This window comes from Macaca fascicularis, chromosome 12 (assembly GCF_037993035.2).
Source record: "Macaca fascicularis isolate 582-1 chromosome 12, T2T-MFA8v1.1".
Taxonomy (NCBI): domain Eukaryota; kingdom Metazoa; phylum Chordata; class Mammalia; order Primates; family Cercopithecidae; genus Macaca; species Macaca fascicularis.
In genome coordinates, this window is record NC_088386.1 from 46682039 (window position 1) to 46704557 (window position 22519).

Consider the following 22519-nt stretch of genomic DNA (forward strand, 5'->3'; position numbering starts at 1 on the left):
ATGTTGTGTTAGCCAGCAGAAAAATGACATTAATATTTTTGTAGATTCAAAGTGAGAGACAGGTGACTATTCCCTTTACTTGAACACTTAGAGGCCACTGAAAGGTTATTAACAGGTCTAACTTCAATATTGTTCTGTCTCAGGGAAAGCGGAGGCCCAAGAAATGGGAGAAAAATGAGAATGGCTGGTGGGTGAAGCAGTCAGAACACACACACACACACACACACACACACACACTTATCTATTTATTTATTTATTTATTTATTTATTTATTTATTTTTTGAGATGGAGTCTTGCTCTGTCACCCAGGCTGGAGTGCAGTGGCGCGATCTCAGCTCACTGCAACCTCTGCTCATCCAAGGTTTAAGCAATTCTCTGCCTCAGCCTCTGGAGTAGCTGGGATTACAGGCGCCCGCCACCACACCCAGCTAAGTTTTTGTATTTTTAGTAGAGACGGGGTTTCACCATCTTGGCCAGGCTGGTCTTGAACTCCTGACCTCATGATCCACCTGCCTCGGCCTCCCAAAGTGCTGGGATTACAGGCATGAGCCACCGCGCCCGGCCTCACACACTTATTGATTAAGTTTGCATATTCTATGGGTATGGCTGTGGTGCCCTCAAACAATTACAATAGTAACATCAATGATTACTGATCAGAGATCACCATAAAAAAAATAATGAAAAAGTTTGTAATATCGCAAGAATCGCCAAAATGTGATACAGACATGAAGCAAGCACATGCTGTTGTAAAAAACGGTGCCAATAGACTTCCTGAAAACAGCGTTGTCACAAACTTTCAATTTCTAAAAAAATGTAATATCTGTGAAGCTTAACAAAAGGAGGTATGCCTGTATATAAAAAGGTAAAACAAAATACAAATAGCACAAAGGCTGGGAGGAAAACAATATGGAAGTATACTATTGAGGGGTCTTTTACCCTACATGAAATGGCACAATATTACTTAAGTTAGGCTTGGATGTGTTAAACTCTAAACCCCAACGCAACTATAGAGGAGCCAGAGATTCACCTCCAACCCCCTTTTTAGCTCTTAATAGGCTTGTCAACTGGATTTAGAAACCAAATTGACACAGATTAACAAAACAAAGTATAACAATTTTATTAATTTCACGTGTACATTCGGAGCTTCACAAGAGAGTGAAGTCTAAAGAAGTGGCCAAAGCAAGATGCTTTTATACTTTTTAATCAAAGAAAAACAAATTTGAGATAAAATGATAGGACAGGTTGGGCACAGTGACACATACCTGTAATCATAGTGCTTTGGGAGGCCAAGGCAAGAGGATCTCTTGAGGCCAGGAGGTCAAGACCAGCCTGGGCAACATAGTGAGATCCTGTCTCTAAAAAAATTTTAAAGTCAAAAAATTAAAAACTAACTTGGCATGGTGGCACAGGCCTATAGCCCCAGCTACTTGGGAGACTAAAATAGGAGCATTCCAGGAATTTGATGCTGCGTTGAGCTATGATCACACCACTGCACTCCACTTTGGATGACAGAGAAAGACAGGGTCTATTTGAAAAAACAAAAGAAATGAGAGGACAGTGAAAATCTGGCTCAGGAAAATCTGGCTAGGGCAGTAAAATATTCCAGGGGAGACACTAGGAAATACATGGGAGAGTGTAAAACAGGTGCAAGATAAGGGTTCCTTCATTAAGTATGAATATTGAGGTTCAATGCAGACTTCAATTCCAAGTCACTGGTGATCACGGCTTTCTCACCCTGGTTTGGAGAGGGTACTCCACCAGAGGAATCCTTATCACCTGCTGCATGCAGAAAGATAGGTCAGCTCACCCTTTCTGAAACTAAATCTCTCCAATGTTTTCAACTCAAAATAATCTGTATAACAATTAGGCATATTTTGGGATGGCACTTTCTTCACTTCTTTACCACCTTGCGTGTGTGTTTACACACACATACAACACACCCAATAAGCGGACAAAACAGAAAAAAAACAGAATTCTTTTTATTTCATTGAAAAGAAAATATTCAGCCAGGTGCAGTGGCTAACACTTGTAATCCCAGCACTTTGGGAGGCCAAGGCAGATGGATCACCTAAGGTTGGGAGTTTGAGACCAACATGGTGAAACCCTGTCTCTACTAAAAACACAAAATTACCCAGGCATGGTGGCGCATGTCTGTAATCCCAGCTACTCAAGAGGCTAAGGTAGGAGAATCGCTTGAACCCAGGAGGCGGAGGTTGCAGTGAGCCAAGATCACACCATTGCACCCCAGCCTGGGCAACAAGAGTGAAACTCCATCTCAAAAAAAAATACAAAAAGAAAGGAAAAAAAAATATTCAATCAAAAAGGAAGCAGTAAAAGACAAAAAAAGAGAAAACTGAGGGACAAGTACAAAATAAATAGCAAGATAATTACTTTAAAACCAACCAATTTACTAATCATATTACAGGAAACAGTCTAAGCACCATGGTTGAAAGGCAGAGATTATTCAATTGGATAAAAAACAAACAAGACCAACTGTATGCTATATACAAGAAATGTACTTTAAGTATAAAGACACTAATAGGTCAGCAGTTAAAAAGATGAGTAAAGATAGACCATGCTAACACTAATCAAAAAAAAAAAAAAAGCCAAAGCAGCTATATTAATATCAGCCAAAGTAGATTTCAAAGCAAAGAATATTACAAAGATAAAAGAGAGTCATTTTACAATAATAAGTTCAATTTCTCACAAAGAGTAAGAATTCCAAAGGTTTAAGTACCAAGTAACAGATCTTCAAAATACATGAGACAAAAACTGATAAAAATACAAAGAGAAATAGGCAAACCCACAATTTTGGTTAGAGATTTTATCATCTCTCACATTCTTTTGGAGGGCACACAGAGCATGTATAAAGATCAACCATTTTCAGGGCCATAAAACAACTCTCAATAAATGTAAAGGTTTTGAATCTTACGATGTATGTTCTCTGATAATAGTAAAACAATAGAAATCAATAATGAAATATACCTGGAAAATCCCCGCATATTTGGAAACTTAATAACATACTCCTGGAGAAACTGTTGGTCAAAGAAGAAATCAAAAGCAAATTTAGAAAGTTATTTGGAGCTAAATGAAAATGAAAGCAAAACATATCAACATTTGTGAAATGCAGCAAAAGCAATACTTGGAGGATATATAGTTCATAATGTATATATTGGGAAAGATAAATATTCTGAAATCAACAACCCCTTCTATCTTTGGAACGAAGGGGAAAAAAATTAAACCCACAGTAAGCAGAAAATAAAAATAAAGACAAAAATAAAAACAAAAAATAATGAAGAAAATTTATGAAACCAAAAACTTTTTAGAGATTAGTAAACCTATATCCAGACTGATCAGAAAAAAAGAGCATGAAGACACAAATTACCAATATCAAAATGAGGGAACATCACTATGAATTCTGCATGTATTACAAGGAAAAATACGCTGGGCACAGTGGCTCACACCTGTAATCCCTGCACTTTGTGAGGCCGAGGCAGGCGGATCACTTGAGGTCAGGAGTTTGAGACCAGCCTGGCTAATGAAAATACAAAATTTAGTCAAGCAAGGTGGAGGGTTCCTGTAATCCCAGCTACTCTCGAAGCTGAGGCACGAGAATCACTTGAACCCAGGAGGCAGAGGTTGCAGTGAGCTGAGATCGCACCACTGTACTCCAGCCTGGGTGACAGAGCAAGACTAAGTCTCGGAGGGGAGGGGAAGGGAGGGGAGGAGAGGAGAGAAGAGAGATAACTTTAAGACAATAATCTTGACACCTCAGATGAAATAGACAAATTTGTTGAAGTCAGACCACCAAAGCTGATGTAAGTGTAAGAAGATAACTTAAATAGTTCTTTATCTATATTCAAGACACTAATAGGTTAGCAGTTAAAAAGATGAGTAAAGATAGACCATGCTAACACTAATCAAAAAAAAAAAAGCCAAAGCAGCTATATTAATATCAGCCAAAGTAGATTAAATCTATTTTAATCTACTATTTATACTTTAATAGATTTAATAAATCTATTAAAGAAATTAAATTTGTAATTTTAAAACTTTCATAAAATACAGTAACTCCAGGTCAAATCGCTTCATTGGGGAATTCCATCAAATATAAGGAAGAAATAATACCAATTTGATATGGTTTAGATGTTTGTCCCCTCAAAATCTTATGTCAAAATATAATCGCCAGTGTTGACGTTGGGACCTGATGGGAGGCGTTTGGGTCACGGGGGCAGATCCTTCATGAACAGCTTGGTGCTGTCCTAGTGATCGTGACTAAGTTCTTGCTCAGTTAATTCACATTGGATCTAATTGGTTTAAAAGATTGTGGCACCTCCCCACTTTCCCTCTCTTGCTCCCACTCTCACCACGTGACATGTCTGCTCCCCCTTTGCCTTCTGCCATGATCGTAAGCTTCCTGAGGCCTCACCAGGAGCAGATGTCAGCACCACACTTCCTGCATAGCCTGCAGAACTGTGTGTCAGTTAAATCTCTTTTCTTTATAAATTACCCAGTCCCAGGTATTCCTTTAGAGTAATACAAAAACGACTAACACACAATTCTACACAAATTCAGAAAATTTAAAGAGAAATACTTCCCAATTCATTCTATGAGGCCAGCTTTACTCTGATTCCAAAACCAGACAAAAACTTTACAATAAAAGAAAGCTATAGACCAACATTCCTCATAAATATAGATGTATGAATTCTCTTAAGAAGTGTGGAATATAAGATTGGTTTAACATTCAAAAATCAATATGATTAACTACATTAACCAATTAAAAAAGGAAAACCATATGATCATCCCAAAAGAGGCATAAAGAAGCATTTGACAAAATCCAACATCCATTTAAAAAAAAAAAATCTTAAAAAAAAAAACCTCTCAGCTAACTGAAAATGGAAGGGAATTTCTGCAGTCTAATAATGGATTTCTATGAAAAATCTATAGTTAACATGCAAATAAAGATAAGGAACAAGAATTTCCACCATGAAAACCCTTCATTCAGCACTGTAGTGATAGTTCCATCCAGTACTATAAGGAAATATGTATACATACATACATACATACATACATACATACATACATACATGGCATTCACATTGGAAAGAAGGCAGTAAGCATTTGCCTGCAGATAATATACTTACCTATGAAGAAAAGCCTACCAAATTTACCAAAAGCCACTGGAACTAGTAAATGAGTTTAGCAAGGCTGCAGGATACAAGATCAGTGTATAAAGAGCAATTGCATGCCTATATACTAGCAACAAACAATCAAATTAAAATTTTAAAACATCTTTTACAATAGCACAAAAATGGATCTGTACCAAAAAAAAAAAAAAAAAACTGCAAAATGATACTGGTTCCTATGTTTTTGCTAGATTTCTATACTGCCCACAATTTCCTTCCCATACTTCTTGGCTGTATCAGTTATCTCATGGGAAATTGGAAAGATTGTCATCCAGGCCTCCAAAGAGCCATTCTCACCTGATCAGCACCCTCTATGATGGACTGAATTAAACTGCTCTGGAAATAGTTTCAATTAAATCAAAGTATAAATATTTTGGGGCATCACAGGCAGGAATATCATCCCCTTGGTTTCCTATTTCTAACGAAAAATATATTTGCCAACCATAAAGTGAATTGGGACATTATTCTAGTTCCACAAGAAGAAAAGGAATATTTTTTATTTTTAAATGACACCTAATAACTGCAAATATTTTTGTGGTACTGAGTGATATTTTCAAACAAGTATACAATATATAATGATCAAATCAGGGTAATCAGCATATTTATCACCTCAAATATTTATCGTTTCTTAATGTTGGGCTGAGATACAGAATCAACCTAAGTGTCCATCAACAGGTGAATGGGGCTGGGTGTGATGGCTCACAATTTCAGCCCTTACGGGAGGCCAAGGAAGGAGAATCACTTGAGTCCAGAAGTTCAAGACCAATCTGGGCAACATAGTGAGACCACATCTCTACAAAAAAAAAAAAAAAAAAAAAAAAAAATTTAATTAGCCAAGCAAGGTAGCACACACCTGCAGTCCTAGCTACTTGGGAGGCTGAAACAGGAAGATCACTTGGGCCCGAGAGTTCGAGGTTACAGTGAGCTATAATCATGCCACTGTACTCCAGAAAGGGATGGAATATTGATTTAATTTTCCAAACCTGAGATCAAAGGAGGAATATTTGAAATATTGTACACAGCTCTTTTCAAATTGTTTTATTTAAAAGAAGATGTATTACAGCCGGGCATGGTGGCTCACCGATGTAATCCTAGCACTTTGGGAGATCGAGGCAGGATGATCACTTGAGGTCAAGAGTTTGACACCAGTCTGGCCAACATAGTGAAATACAAAAATACTAAAAACACAAAAATTACCCAGAAATCTTGAACCCAGGAGGCAGAGGCTGCAGTGAGCTGAGATCATTCCACTGCATTCCGGCCTGGGCAACAGAGTGAGACCCCGTATCAGAAAAAAAAAAAAAAAAAAAGATGTTTTTGGGAAGAAAACAGTTACACAATTTTGGAATTCCACACTTGCAGAGCTTTTCTTATAACTAGGACACAGTTCCAACGCCTGGAGGCTCCAGACCTGGATGGAATTGTTGTTAATGCTCCTTCGAGATTGGCCTCACGCAAGTTTTCTCTCAGATGTATTGTCATCAGCTACATTTACTTTAACAGACATAAAGCAGGAAAATATTTCAGAAAAATATTGTAAATGCATTATCAATCAGTAGTGACTAGAGGTTTTTCTCCTAGCAAATTATCATAAAGCTTTCTGAGGCAGATTGAAAAGCCACTGGTGAGCAGTCTTATTTATTTCTGCCTATAGATATTTTGTGATCAATTATAATAATATTACATCCCTCATTTCTGCTGTAATATATTCAATTACATAGTTAACATTTCCTGCTAACCTTTTCAAATACAGGAAAGCGAATTCCACCTACCTGATTGGTGTGTTTGTCTAATGCATATGTTATTCTCATTATCCTTAATTCAAGTGGACATTTGCTTTCTTTGGTTACATAGCTGGGTAACCAGTTATTTACCTGATTTGGGGATGCATTTAAACTCCTATGTCTCAGGGGATTGATTCATACATATTGTTGTCATTATACTTTCTCTTAACAATTTATCTCTCCCAACAGTCTCATAAAACAGGCTGGTATAACTTTACCCCTTTTATAGGAACCCAGAGACATTACTACTATATTTTGGGGCAAATTTGTGCCAGCCAGCCAGAAATGTTGTCTTAGAGCTCATGAGGTTCCAATCTATCACATATCCCAGACATACCCCACCTCCCAGGAGAGGCACAATTTGGGGGACTGTTATAGCAAAGAGCTAAGAAAGAAGAAACCATTTTGAAAAACATTTATAATACAGGTCCTTAATAATTAGCCGTGCTAAGTAATTGTAATACCATGGGGCACAGAGGACCTTCTCCAAATATATTTTTCTTTCATAATTAAGATGTATTCACGGAGTTAGGAAAAATGGAAAAAACATAAACTATTCCATATGAGGTTCATATTTCTAGGAGTGTTCTGTTTTGTTTGGCAAAAGCAATGAACTTGAAGGCAGAAGCATAGCTGGAAATGCAAAATGTGCATCTGTGCTTAATTAAGAACATTTTGAGGACTGCATATTAAGCAATATCATTTTAAGGTTCAATCATTATAAAATGACCAAAAGCTAAGAGTAAGTCAGTCAGCTGGTTGTTTTGTCTATAGACTCTAATTTTTGTTTTCACTTAATTGATTTTTTTTGTCTAAACAAGCCGATAGTATTAATTCTATTTAATACATACTTATCCAAGAAATAAGTTTTCAAAACCACAGGTGTCATGAAATCCACTGTAATTTGGTTTATGAAAATTAGAAAAGTAGACCAACTCTATGTAAAATTATCTTAAGGGTTTTCAGGCCTAGTCAATTCCCTCCATCCAATTAATTTCTGCCTCCATTCATTTTTCTGAGAAAAATGAAGTATTTGATGGTCTTTTTATAAGGTTCCTGCTATAGGTTGGTGCAAAAGTAATTGCCATTTTGGCCATTTTTTTTTTTTAAATACCTCAAATCAGGTCCTAAAGATAGTAAAAGGACAGTGCAGAGGCCTGAAGGCACCAGGGATTTGCTGTTCATAGCACCCCCAAGAAACCATCTGAGCGCAATCATACCAGGAGCCCAAGCCAAATTTTCTGCTGCCCAAAGCAGAGATTTTGGCCCAAACCACTGGCAGGACAGACTCCCACAAAGCCCCTCAAGATCTTTAATATTCATCTACAACAGGCGTAGCTGCAGCCAAGGCTCGAGTTTAAGGCTGGGTCTAGAACATACTTACATGAAACAACTTTGTACAACTGAAGTTTACCCAAAGAAGTTTCAGTTAGTTCGAAGTGCAGTCAGCCATTTTTGGACAACTAGGCTGAACTATATCTATAAATTTAAATATATTTATATACAAATAGCTTATAAAATATAAAAATAAAAATAACCTGAGGTTTATCATTTGTTTACCTATTAGAGAGCAACAAATTCTACTGATAGAGACACAGAGAAACGAGACCTTATTTCAGAAATTCTCTGTCCTTAAGAATGGTATATTTTTTTAATTTTTATTGAAATATAAACTCAGAAAAAATGCAGCCCTTTTACAGTTTGATGAATTTTTGCAAGCTAGAGACACCTGTTTAGCTGACAGATCCAGAGAGAGAAAATATCAGCTCCCTAACAGCCCGTAGGCTCACGGCCCTCACTTCCCTACCCTGCATCTGCCTCCCTGAATTCCAGCCCCCAGGGGCCTGTTCCAGCCCTGCATTGGAACAAAATGCTCCCAAGGCCTGCTTCACTCACTCCTGCAGTGCCAAGACTCTGTACAAATACCTCAGAATGCATTTATATCACCAGAGCCGGGGTGTGAGGGGAGCAGAGAGGAAAATCCTGAATTTATTGAGTTTGAACTTTAAATTACTTTGTTGACCAAAATGGGCTGGGGAGTGAGGATCACCTGAACCCAGGAGTTTGAGGTGACCATGAACAATGATCAACACTGAACTCCAGCCTGGGTGACCAGAGTAAGACTCTATCAAATAAATAAAGTTCCTCATGGAAACAGCTTATGTATTCCTGCCTTTAGATTATCTCTCCATAGACGTTAGACCAGGTGGAGAAATTAATGTCATAATGGCCTTCAACACCACCCTTTGTTTCTGTCCTTATAGTCACACATGTCTACTTTATGAAAATTCCTGGCCCCCAGTACAAAAACTGAAAATATTTGTCTTCAGGTTTCCACCAATAAACTTACTAGCTCCATGTAAATTCTGAATTGTGACCTCAGCTCAGCTGAGACCTCCACTACAATAAAATGGATCCTTTTCTACAGCTGAAGCAGCAGGCGGATATAGAGGAAAGACCCTTGACACGCCTGGGTTTCAAATCTAGTCTCTGTCACTTACCACTTGTGTATCCTTAGGCAGGCTACTTAATGTCTCCAAGTCTTTGGTTACTTATCCATAAAATGGATTAGAATGTCTATTTATTCAATGGAGAACTACAAAACAGCTCAGTACTTGAAATAACTATGTCTTCAACAAGTATTGGCTCGTGTGTACTTTTGCCAGCCTCCAAGAATTACGTAGAGGTGTAGACTTTAACGTTGTGCCCTACATCTGAATTGCCATGGGTGCTACAGAAACTGATACCCTCCTCTGTCTGATACTTGGCTTTCTTTCAAGTCTGTTCAAGTCAAGCAAAGAAGATTTACAAAAACATTAGGCTTTATTTTCATTAAAATATCACTCCAGATACTACCACCTTTGAAAAACCCAAACAAGTACAAATGGCTCTTCTTTTTAATATAAAATTAATTTCAGTTCAGTATTATGAGTTTTGCCACTTTCAACATAAATAGAAAATCTGAATTTCCTTGGTTGAAATTCCAATAAGATCTACCTTGTTGGGTCCTTTTTAATTTTTCCTACTTTTTCCTTTTCAATATTATCTATCAATATTAATATAAACCCAACTTTTTTCTTTCTAGAAAATCAGAGCGAATATCAAGATATGCATAAAGCATATTAGGAAGCATTTCTGTTGGATTTATCACTATACTCTTAGAAACTTAGAGTCAAGAAAAGACTTACACATAGGGAGAACACATATCCCAGTTTTCCCAGGACATCTGCCCAACTTATCCTTGTGTTCACCTATTGTCCTGAGTAAACTGTTAATAGTACCTTTCACTCTCAAAAGTGATTAGCTTAAATGATAAACTGTATGGTCATGGACATATCATGTAGTCAAACTGTTCAGATACCTGGTGCATTATCAAAATAGCCTGAGAGGCATTTTAAAAGTATATACTCATGGCCAAATTCAGTGGCTCACACCTGTATTCCCAATACTGTGGAAGGCCGAGACAAGAGAATTACTTAAGCCCAGTAGTTCGAGAGCAGCCTAGGCACCATAAGGAGACCTCATCTCTACAAAAAAAATTTAAAAATTAGTCGAGTGCAGTGGCACACACCTGTGGTCCCAGCTACTTGGGAGGCTATGGTGGGAGGATTGCTTTAGCCTGAGGGGTCAAGGCTGCAGCGAGCTGTGATCGCACCACTGCACTCCAGCCTGGGCAACAGGGCGAGACTCCATCTCAAAGTAATTAATTAATTAATTAATTAAGTTAAATAAATAAAAGTATTTACTCTTTAGCCCTATCATGTACATAAAAATCAGTATGGGACTCAGAAATTTATCTTATGAAGGTTCTCAAACAGTTCGAGTAGTCAGCCAGTTTTTAAAATAGCCTTGTCTACTTTTGCCCCTTGTCTACTCTTCTCTAGCAAGGAAGGAACTTCCCCCAGAGAAGGCTGAGAGATACCAGAGTGTGTTGGTTTTTCCTCAATTAGAGACTTTTTAGAAAAAGACTGATATCATTTCTAAGAATGCAGATGACATGTCCTGCCAGCTTCTTCAGGTAGCTTCCCAGGATGATTTCAGCATTCTAATAATGAGAAAAGGTAATATTTATGGAGAATTTACCGTATGTCAAATGCTATACTGAGTACTTGATTTGTATTGTTTTATGTAACTCACTTAAAACTCTTTAAAGTTTCACCAAATGCGATATATGGATGGGAAATAAGTATATTTAAAAAAATGCTCGCCATCATATATCATGAGGGAATTGCAAATTCAAACAATGAGACACCACTACACACCTATTAGAATAACTAAAATCTAAAGCACTGACACCACCAAATGCTGGTCGGGATGCAGAAAGGCAGAGCCTCTCATTCATTGCTACTGGAAAATGCAAAATGTTATAGCCACACTGGATAACAGTCTGGCAGTTTCTTACAAAGCTAAACGTATTCATACCCTACGATCAAGCAATTGCCCTCCTTGGAATTTAACCAAATGAATGAAAAACACAAACACCTGCAGCATTATTCTTTATCGCCAAAAGTTGGAAGCAATCAAGATGTTTTTCCATTAGTGAATGGATAAATAAACTGTGGTAGATTCAAGCAATGGAATATTATTCAGCAATAAAAAGAAATGAGCTATCAAGCCATAAAAAGGCATGAAAGAATCTTAAATGCAAATGGAAGAAAGCAATCTGAAAAGACTACATACTGTATGATTCCAACCATATGACATCCTGTAAGAGACAAAACTATGGAGACCTCAAAAAGATTATTGGCTGTCCACTAATCCAGGGGCTGGGGCAGGGAGAGGGATGAATAGGCAGAGCACAGAGGATTTTGAGGGCAGTGAAACTATTCTGCATGATACTGTAATGGCAAGTACATGTCATCACACAATTTGTCAAAACCCAGAGGATGTACAATCCAAAGAGCAAACCCTAATGCAAACTATGGACATTAATAAAATGTATCAATATGGGCTCATTAATTGTAACAAATGTACCATAGTAATGCAAATGTTCCTAGTACCAGGAAACCTAAAATGGCTCAAAAAATAAAGTCTACTCAGTTCAAAAAAATTCTATGAGATAAAGACTATTGCCATACCCATTTTATCAATAAGAAAACTGAGGTATAAAAAAAAAAAAAAAGTCACTTGCTCAAGATCATATTATCAGCAAATCAAAATATGAATCCAGGCAGCCTAACCCCAGAGCCCATGATTTTTACCTCTACACCTCAATTTTCTAACCTGTGTATCTATTGAAAGCCTATACAAAACCTAAATCCTTTTTTTCTTTAACTACTATAGAAGTGTCTGTTAAAATGAACCAATTTCTCCCCAGGGCCTAATTTACTGCCTCCTTATAATAAGTGCCCTCAGGCTCACCAAGAACATAACCAAACATTACCTCCTTCAACACTCTGGGGCACCTTTGTGACTGCGATAGTAATTCACTTCATTAGCCATATCTCTAGCAGTCTCCGTAATTTTAATGAAGAATTGCTTCCCTAGTGTCAATGTCATCCAAGATATTTTTAAAAAGAACCACACGGGAAGTCACCTGTTGGAGTTGGTTACTGTGGAACTTCAGATACCCAGTACATTTGCTTGATTTTTTTTTTCCCCCACTAGAAAGTCAACTAGATGCTGGGAGAAATTAGACTCATTAACTGTTACTGTGTCTACCAAGGATTGCTGCCTTAGGGTAGGAATCAGAGGAACAGAAGGGGCACTGCAGGTTTCCGAGTCTATGTCATCCAGTCACAGCAGCTGATACCTGGTAACACTTGTGATATAAACACACCAGCCCTTCAGAGGGATTGCCTGCTGGGGAAGACGCAGGGTTCATAAAGTACTCTGAGCAATGGCAACCTCACTGAACTTCCTAGGGTGAGGAATCTAAAGATCAAATCTCTTTTGGATGTGTTGATACGATGGTTTTAAAAGACAGCCTCACTATTTCACAGACATCTCCTGTAATATTAAGGGTCCATATAAAGGGAAACAAAAATGAGAAAATACTAAGATTAGTATCAAAAGGCTGAGTGTCCCCGGAGGCCTTGTCTGAGTCCCAAGGTATCTGTCATCCTTTCTCTCAGCAAATGCATACTGAGTGCTTGCTGTGTGCCAAATATTGTCCTGGATGCTGCAGATGGATTGGTAAATAAATGGATGAGGCACACTCCATCAAACTATTACCCCATTAGCTCCATGAACAAACTATCAGCACATGTCTCAAAACCAAGAATTAGTTTGTTTACATGAGGTTTCTAAATCTTCTTTGTTGACAAATATTTCTGCTGCTTATGTAAAACGTTATTGAGTCATACGCAGATATTGGGTAGGAGGAAGAGGTTGACAGTGTACAAGTGGCAGAAATGTGTGAGAAATATCTGTAAGGTAAGGTTTGAAGAGGGCTACATAATGAGAAGCCCCGTCATAATTCCACGCCCAGAGTTCACCTGCTTAAAATGCTAACAAGCCTTTAGGGAGGAAGAGAGTAATAACAGTCATGGCAAAGATCCATAAGGCCAGAACCCTGAGGCTGGATACATCAGTCCTGGGAACTTAGCTTCTGGTATGAAATAAACAACTTAGTTCAAATTCATTTACGAAATGAAATAACACTTTAACTTACTAATTATCACATGACCATACATATTACAGGCTATACTAAAGCTCTCTCAAGCAAATAAACCATTCGTTGAGAGTTAAACACATAGAGAAAAACACAATTAAGGAATGTCTTCCTCTTTTTTGTTTTGAGACAGGGTCTTGCTCTGTCACCCAGGCTAGAATGCAGTGGTGCAATCACAGCTTACTGTAGCCTTAAAGTCCTGGGCCCAAGCAGTCATCCCGCTTCAACCTCCTGAATAGCTAGAGCCACAGGTATATGCTACCACACCTGGATACTTTTTTATTTTTTGTAGAGACTGGGTGTCGTCATGTTGCCCAGGCTGGTCTCAAAATCCCGGGCTCAAGCGATCTTCCTGCCTCAGCCTCCAGAAGTGCTTTGATTACAAGTGTGAGCCACTGTGCCCGACCTTAGTTGTTTTTGTTTTGTTTTGTTTTGTTTTACTAAAGACATTGCCATTGCCCCTAGACAGATAAGATAAATTAGATATAAATAGCTTCATTTGGGGGCCACTTTTTCCTGCCATAATCACCTCACTTAACATTTTGCACATGTATGATTAGAAATGCTAAAATAAAATGTCAAGTATATTTTGGAAATTAGAATATAAAATAGGCAGCTGGTGACATTATGGTCTTAATGTGGCAGGATGAGCTTTCCTTTTCCTATCAATGCCTTCTAGCTTTGCCGCCTCACTCCTTCCTGGGTGGGGTAGAGGCGACTTAGGTGAAAAAGGAAATTAGATGGAAATACTTTTGGTATAATGACTGTATCAGTCAGGATAGACAAAATTATGCTGTGGTGATAAACGCCCCCAAGAGCTTGGTAACTCACAGCTACAAAGGTTTTCGCCCTGCTCAGGCTGCGTGTCCACTGGCCCTTGGAAGAGGCTCTACTCCATGCTGTCTTCACTCCGGCACCCAGTCCAGAGTGACATCTCAAAAGAGGTCTTGTAGCAGAGAAAAGAAAGAGAGTGATTGAAGCCCAGACAGATTCCTACAGCTTCTGCCAATGTGATGCATTTTATTAATTAATTTTACCTTTATCAATCAGTGGTGCAGGGGAAGTATAATTCTTCCTAGGGTGAAAGGAAACAGGTATTGGTTTTTACAAAAAATGCAGGCCGGGCGTGGTGGCTCACGCCTGTAATCCCAGCACGTTGGGAGGCTGAGGCAGGTAGATCATAAGGTCAGGAGTTCAAGCCCAGCTGGCCAACATGGTAAAACCCCGTCTCTACTAAAAACACAAAAAAGTAGCTGGGTGTAGTGGTGGGCGCCTATAATCTCAGCTACTTGGGAGGCTGAGGCAGGAGGATCGCTTGAACCCAGGAGTTGGAGGCTGCAATGAGCTACGATCATGCCACCGCACTCCAGGCTGGGCAACAGAGAGAGATTCAGTCTTAAAAAAAAAAAAAAAAAGCAATCCACCACAATAGTGCATCAATATTTTCTATGAAATGCAGCTTACTTCAGCAAAATGAAGTATTGCTCTCTTCCAGAAGGTTACTTCTGACCAATGGAAAGGAGCTATGGCAATGAACAATATAGAAGGATTGGGAAATCTCCTATAGAACTGAGCCCTGGAGGAGAGCCAAGCTTAGAAGAATATCAGAGGACACTGGGGAGGGAAAGATCAATACTTGGGAAAGAAAGGATATAAAGAACTCCAACTCTCAAAGACTGCCAATTTTGCTTCTAATGCGCATGTTTTCTTCTTCTGTCATAAACACATTTTAGCAGGGCATATAGTGTCCCATAATAAAGATAATTCCCAGCCACCTTTCAGCTGATGTGGACATGTGACTTCATTCTGGCCAAGAAGCTAGAAGCAGAGGTAAAATATGGCAGCTTCCAGGATACTCCTTTAAGAGAAAGTAGACTGGTGTCGTTTGCCCTCTTCTTTTTTTTTTTTTTTTTTTTTTTTTTTTTTAATTTATTTATTATTATTATACTTTAAGTTGTAGGGTACATGTGCATAATGTGCAGGTTTGTTACATATGTATACTTGTGCCATGTTGCTGTGCTGCACCCATCAACTCGTCATTTACATCAGGTATAACTCCCAATGCAATCCCTCCCCCCTCCCCCCTCCCCATGATAGGCCCCGGTGTGTGATGTTCCCCTTCCTGAGTCCGAGTGATCTCATTGTTCAGTTCCCACCTATGAGTGAGAACATGCGGTGTTTGGTTTTCTGTTCTTGCGATAGTTTGCTAAGAATGATGGATTCCAGCTGCATCCAAGTCCCTACAAAGGACTCAAACTCATCCTTTTTTATGGCTGCATAGTATTCCATGGTGTATATGTGCCACATTTTCTTAATCCAATCTGTCACTGATGGACATTTGGGTTGATTCCAAGTCTTTGCTATTGTGAATAGTGCTGCAATAAACATACGTGTGCATGTGTCTTTATAGCAGCATAATTTATAATCCTTTGGGTATATACCCAGTAATGGGATGGCTGGGTCATATGGTACATCTAGTTCTAGATCCTTGAGGAATCGCCATACTGTTTTCCATAACGGTTGAACTAGTTTACAATCCCACCAACAGTGTAAAAGTGTTCCTATTTCTCCACATCCTCTCCAGCACCTGTTGTTTCCTGACTTTTTAATGATTGCCATTCTAACTGGTGTGAGATGGTATCTCATTGTGGTTTTGATTTGCATTTCTCTGATGGCCAGTGATGATGAGCATTTTTGCATGTGTCTGTTGGCTGTATGAATGTCTTCTTTTGAGAACTGTCTGTTCGTGTCCTTTGCCCACTTTTTGATGGGGTTGTTTGTTTTTTTCTTGTAAATTTGTTTGAGTTCTTTGTAGGTTCTGGATATTAGCCCTTTGTCAGATGAGTAGATTGCAAAAATTTTTTCCCATTCTGTAGGTTGCCTGTTCACTCTGATGGTAGTGTCTTTTGCTGTGCAGAAGCTCTTTAGTTTAATGAGATCCCATTTGTCAATTTTGGCTTTTGCTGCCGTTGCTTTTGGTGTTTTAGACATGAAATCTTTGCCCATGCCTATGTCCTGAATGGTACTACCTAGGTTTTCCTCTAGGATTTTTATGGTATTAGGTCTAACATTTAAGTCTCTAATCCATCTTGAATTAATTTTCGTATAAGGAGTAAGGAAAGGATCCAGTTTCAGCTTTCTACTTATGGCTAGCCAATTTTCCCAGCACCATTTATTAAATAGGGAATCCTTGCCCCATTTCTTGTTTCTCTCAGGTTTGTCAAAGATCAAATGGCTGTAGATGTGTGGTATTATTTCTGAGGACTCTGTTCTGTTCCATTGGTCTATATCTCTGTTTTGGTACCAGTACCATGCTGTTTTGGTTACTGTAGCCTTGTAGTATAGTTTGAAGTCAGGTAGCGTGATGCCTCCAGCTTTGTTCTTTTGACTTAGGATTGTCTTGGAGATGCGGGCTCTTTTTTGGTTCCATATGAACTTTAAAGCAGTTTTTTCCAATTCTGTGAAGAAACTCATTGGTAGCTTGATGGGGATGGCATTGAATCTATAAATTACCTTGGGCAGTATGGCCATTTTCACGATATTGATTCTTCCTATCCATGAGCATGGTATGTTCTTCCATTTGTTTGTGTCCTCTTTGATTTCACTGAGCAGTGGTTTGTAGTTCTCCTTGAAGAGGTCCTTTACATCCCTTGTAAGTTGGATTCCTAGGTATTTTATTCTCTTTGAAGCAATTGTGAATGGAAGTTCATTCCTGATTTGGCTCTCTGTTTGTCTGTTACTGGTGTATAAGAATGCTTGTGATTTTTGCACATTAATTTTGTATCCTGAGACTTTGCTGAAGTTGCTTATCAGCTTAAGGAGATTTTGGGCTGAGACAATGGGGTTTTCTAAATATACAATCATGTCATCTGCAAACAGGGACAATTTGACTTCTTCTTTTCCTAACTGAATACCCTTGATTTCTTTCTCTTGCCTGATTGCCCTAGCCAGAACTTCCAACACTATGTTGAATAGGAGTGGTGAGAGAGGGCATCCCTGTCTTGTGCCAGTTTTCAAAGGGAATTTTTCCAGTTTTTGCCCATTCAGTATGATATTGGCTGTGGGTTTGTCATAAATAGCTCTTATTATTTTGAGGTACGTTCCATCAATACCGAATTTATTGAGCGTTTTTAGCATGAAGGGCTGTTGAATTTTGTCAAAAGCCTTTTCTGCATCAATTGAGATAATCATGTGGTTCTTGTCTTTGGTTCTGTTTATATGCTGGATTATGTTTATTGATTTGCGAATGTTGAACCAGCCTTGCATCCCAGGGATGAAGCCCACTTGATCATGGTGGATAAGCTTTTTGATGTGTTGCTGAATCCGGTTTGCCAGTATTTTATTGAGGATTTTTGCATCGATGTTCATCAGGGATATTGGTCTAAAATTCTCTTTTTTTGTTGTGTCTCTGCCAGGCTTTGGTATCAGGATGATGTTGGCCTCATAAAATGAGTTAGGGAGGATTCCCTCTTTTTCTATTGATTGGAATAGTTTCAGAAGGAATGGTACCAACTCCTCCTTGTACCTCTGGTAGAATTCAGCTGTGAATCCATCTGGTCCTGGACTTTTTTTGGTTGGTAGGCTATTAATTGTTGCCTCAATTTCAGAGCCTGCTATTGGTCTATTCAGGGATTCAACTTCTTCCTGGTTTAGTCTTGGAAGAGTGTAAGTGTCCAGGAAATTATCCATTTCTTCTAGATTTTCCAGTTTATTTGCGTAGAGGTGTTTATAGTATTCTCTGATGGTAGTTTGTATTTCTGTGGGGTCGGTGGTGATATCCCCTTGATCATTTTTAATTGCGTCGATTTGATTCTTCTCTCTTTTCTTCTTTATTAGTCTGGCTAGTGGTCTGTCAATTTTGTTGATCTTTTCAAAAAACCAACTCCTGGATTCATTGATTTTTTGGAGGGTTTTTTGTGTCTCTATCTCCTTCAGTTCTGCTCTGATCTTAGTTATTTCTTGCCTTCTGCTAGCTTTCGAATGTGTTTGCTCTTGCTTCTCTAGTTCTTTTAATTGCGATGTTAGAGTGTCAATTTTACATCTTTCCTGCTTTCTCTTGTGGGCATTTAGTGCTATAAATTTCCCTCTACACACTGCTTTAAATGTGTCCCAGAGATTCTGGTATGTTGTATCTTTGTTCTCATTGGTTTCAAAGAACATCTTTATTTCTGCCTTCATTTCGTTATGTACCCAGTAGTCATTCAGGAGCAGGTTGTTCAGTTTCCATGTAGTTGAGCGGTTTTGAGTGAGTTTCTTAGTCCTGAGTTCTAGTTTGATTGCACTGTGGTCTGAGAGACAGTTTGTTATAATTTCTGTTCTTGTACATTTGCTGAGGAGTGCTTTACTTCCAATTACGTGGTCAATTTTGGAGTAAGTACGATGTGGTGCTGAGAAGAATGTATATTCTGTTGATTTGGGGTGGAGAGTTCTATAGATGTCTATTAGGTCTGCTTGCTGCAGAGATGAGTTCAATTCCTGGATATCCTTGTTAACTTTCTGTCTCGTTGATCTGTCTAATGTTGACAGTGGAGTGTTGAAGTCTCCCATTATTATTGTATGGGAGTCTAAGTCTCTTTGTAAGTCTCTAAGGACTTGCTTTATGAATCTGGGTGCTCCTGTATTGGGTGCATATATATTTAGGATAGTTAGCTCTTCCTGTTGAATTGATCCCTTTACCATTATGTAATGGCCTTCTTTGTCTCTTTTGATCTTTGATGGTTTAAAGTCTGTTTTATCAGAGACTAGTATTGCAACCCCTGCTTTTTTTTGTTCTCCATTTGCTTGGTAAATCTTCCTCCATCCCTTTATTTTGAGCCTATGTATGTCTCTGTGTGTGAGATGGGTCTCCTGAATACAGCAGACTGATGGGTCTTGACTCTTTATCCAGTTTGCCAGTCTGTGTCTTTTAATTGGAGCATTTAGTCCATTTACATTTAAGGTTAATATTGTTATGTGTGAACTTGATCCTGCCATTATGATATTAACTGGTTATTTTGCTCATTAGTTGATGCAGTTTCTTCCTAGCCTCAATGGTCTTTACATTTTGGCATGTTTTTGCAATGGCTGGTACCGGTTGTTCCTTTCCATGTTTAGTGCTTCCTTTAGGGTCTCTTGTAAGGCAGGCCTAGTGGTGACAAAATCTCTAAGCATTTGCTTATCTGTAAAGGATTTTATTTCTCCTTCACTTATGAAACTTAGTTTGGCTGGATATGAAATTCTGGGTTGAAAATTCTTTTCTTTAAGAATGTTGAATATTGGCCCCCACTCTCTTCTGGCTTGTAGAGTTTCTGCTGAGAGATCTGCTGTTAGTCTGATGGGCTTCCCTTTGTGGGTAACCCGACCTTTCTCTCTGGCTGCCCTTAAGATTTTTTCCTTCATTTCAACTTTGGTGAATCTGGCAATTATGTGTCTTGGAGTTGCTCTTCTCGAGGAGTATCTTTGTGGCGTTCTCTGTATTTCCTGGATTTGAATGTTGGCCTGCCCTACTAGGTTGGGGAAGTTCTCCTGGATGATATCCTGAAGAGTGTTTTCCAACTTGGTTCCATTTTCCCCCTCACTTTCAGGTACCCCAATCAGACGTAGATTTGGTCTTTTTACATAATCCCATACTTCTTGCAGGCTTTGTTCATTTCTTTTTCTTCTTTTTTCTTTTGGTTTCTCTTCTCGCTTCATTTCATTCATTTGATCCTCAATCGCTGATACTCTTTCTTCCAGTTGATCGAGTCGGTTACTGAAGCTTGTGCATTTGTCACGTATTTCTCGTGTCATGGTTTTCATCTCTTTCATTTCGTTTAGGACCTTCTCTGCATTAATTACTCTAGCCATCAATTCTTCCACTTTTTTTTCAAGATTTTTAGTTTCTTTGCGCTGGGTACGTAATTCCTCCTTTAGCTCTGAGAAATTTGATGGACTGAAGCCTTCTTCTCTCATCTCGTCAAAGTCATTCTCCGTCCAGCTTTGATCCGTTGCTGGCGATGAGCTGCGCTCCTTTGCCGGGGGAGATGCGCTCTTATTTTTTGAATTTCCAGCTTTTCTGCCCTGCTTTTTCCCCATCTTTGTGGTTTTATCTGCCTCTGGTCTTTGATGATGGTGATGTACTGATGGGGTTTTGGTGTAGGTGTCCTTCCTGTTTGATAGTTTTCCTTCTAACAGTCAGGACCCTCAGCTGTAGGTCTGTTGGAGATTGCTTGAGGTCCACTCCAGACCCTGTTTGCCTGGGTATCAGCAGCAGAGGCTGCAGAAGATAGAATATTTCTGAACAGCAAGTGTACCTGTCTGATTCTTGCTTTGGAAGCTTCCTCTCAGGGGTGTACTCCTCCCTGTGAGGTGTGGGGTGTCAGACTGCCCCTAGTGGGGGATGTCTCCCAGTTAGGCTACTCAGGGGTCAGGGACCCGCTTGAGCAGGGAGTCTGTCCCTTCTCAGATCTCAACCTCCGTGTTGGGAGATCCACTGCTCTCTTCAAAGCTGTCAGACAGAGTCGTTTGCGTCTGTGCAGAGGTGTCTGTGTGTCTTAGTTTACTGTGCCCTGTCCCCAGCGGTGGAGTCTACAGAGACAGGCAGGTTTCCTTGAGCTGCTGTGAGCTCCACCCAGTTCGAGCTTCCCAGCAGCTTTGTTTACCTACTTAAGCCTCAGCAATGGCGGGCGCCCCTCCCCCAGCCTCGCTGCTGCCTTGCCGGTAGATCACAGACTGCTGCGCTAGCAAGGAGGGAGGCTCCGTGGGTGTGGGACCCTCCCGGCCAGGTGTGGGATATGATCTCCTGGTGTGCCTGTTTCCTAAAGCGCAGTATTGGGGTGGGAGTTACCCGATTTTCCAGGTGTTGTGTGTCTCAGTTCCCCTGGCTAGGAAAAGGGACTCCCTTCCCCCTTGCGCTTCCCAGGTGAGGCAATGCCTCGCCCTGCTTCAGCTCTCGCTGGTCGGGCTGCAGCAGCTGACCAGCTCCGATCGTCCGGCACTCCCCAGTGAGATGAACCCAGTACCTCAGTTGAAAATGCAGAAATCACCGGTCTTCTGTGTCGCTCGCGCTGGGAGTTGGAGACTGGAGCTGCTCCTATTCGGCCATCTTGCTCCGCCCCCTGCCCTCTTCTTTATCCCATCCTTCATCCTGCTGCCTTTCAACAATGCTGCCACCTTGGATTTCGTGTATGACTACCACACCCTGGAGTAGTGGGGCTGAGAGTTGGAAGAAGCCTGGGCAGATGGGAGATTCTTGCTGTGTGTTATAAGCCTCTATACTATTAGGCTGGTACAAAAGTAATTGTGGTTTTTGCCATTACTTTTACTTGCTCAGAGTTGTACAGCTAGTAACTGGCAGAGCTATAACTTTTAATTGCAAAAACCACAATAACTTTTGCACCAACCTAATATTTCTGTTGTATTATCGGTTTAATTTTTAAATATTTACAAAGAAAAGAAAAGGAGATTGTTTTTTTAAAAGTCAAGCAAGCACCCATAAAGGAGGTGGGATTTGAACTGGGTCTTAAAGAATCCATAAAATTTAGAGAAGCAAGAGTTAAAGAGGAGGATGGCAAACTGACATTTGTGAAGTATCTCTTAATAATAACTTGCAATTTCTGAGCACTTTCTCTATACCACACGCTTGTGCTAAGCACATTATTTTATTCAGCTTTCACACCAACCCAGAAATGCCATCATCACCATTTTCAGATGAAAAGACTGAAATTTTTAAAAAGTGTTTAAAACCTCTCTCAGAGTTGTATAGCTAGTCACTGGCAGAGCTATAACTTTAACCTAGGTTTGTCTACCACAGAAGCTCTTCTCTTTATTTAAGGTAAAAAACAAAAACAAACAAACAAACAAAAACCACCCAGGAAGACCAGGAAGAAATGCACCTGATATTTTTTTTTGGAGAGTTGGGTGACATGCTGGAACCATGTTCACTTAGAGAAACACTAAAACTTCCTCCCATCAGTTGGTGA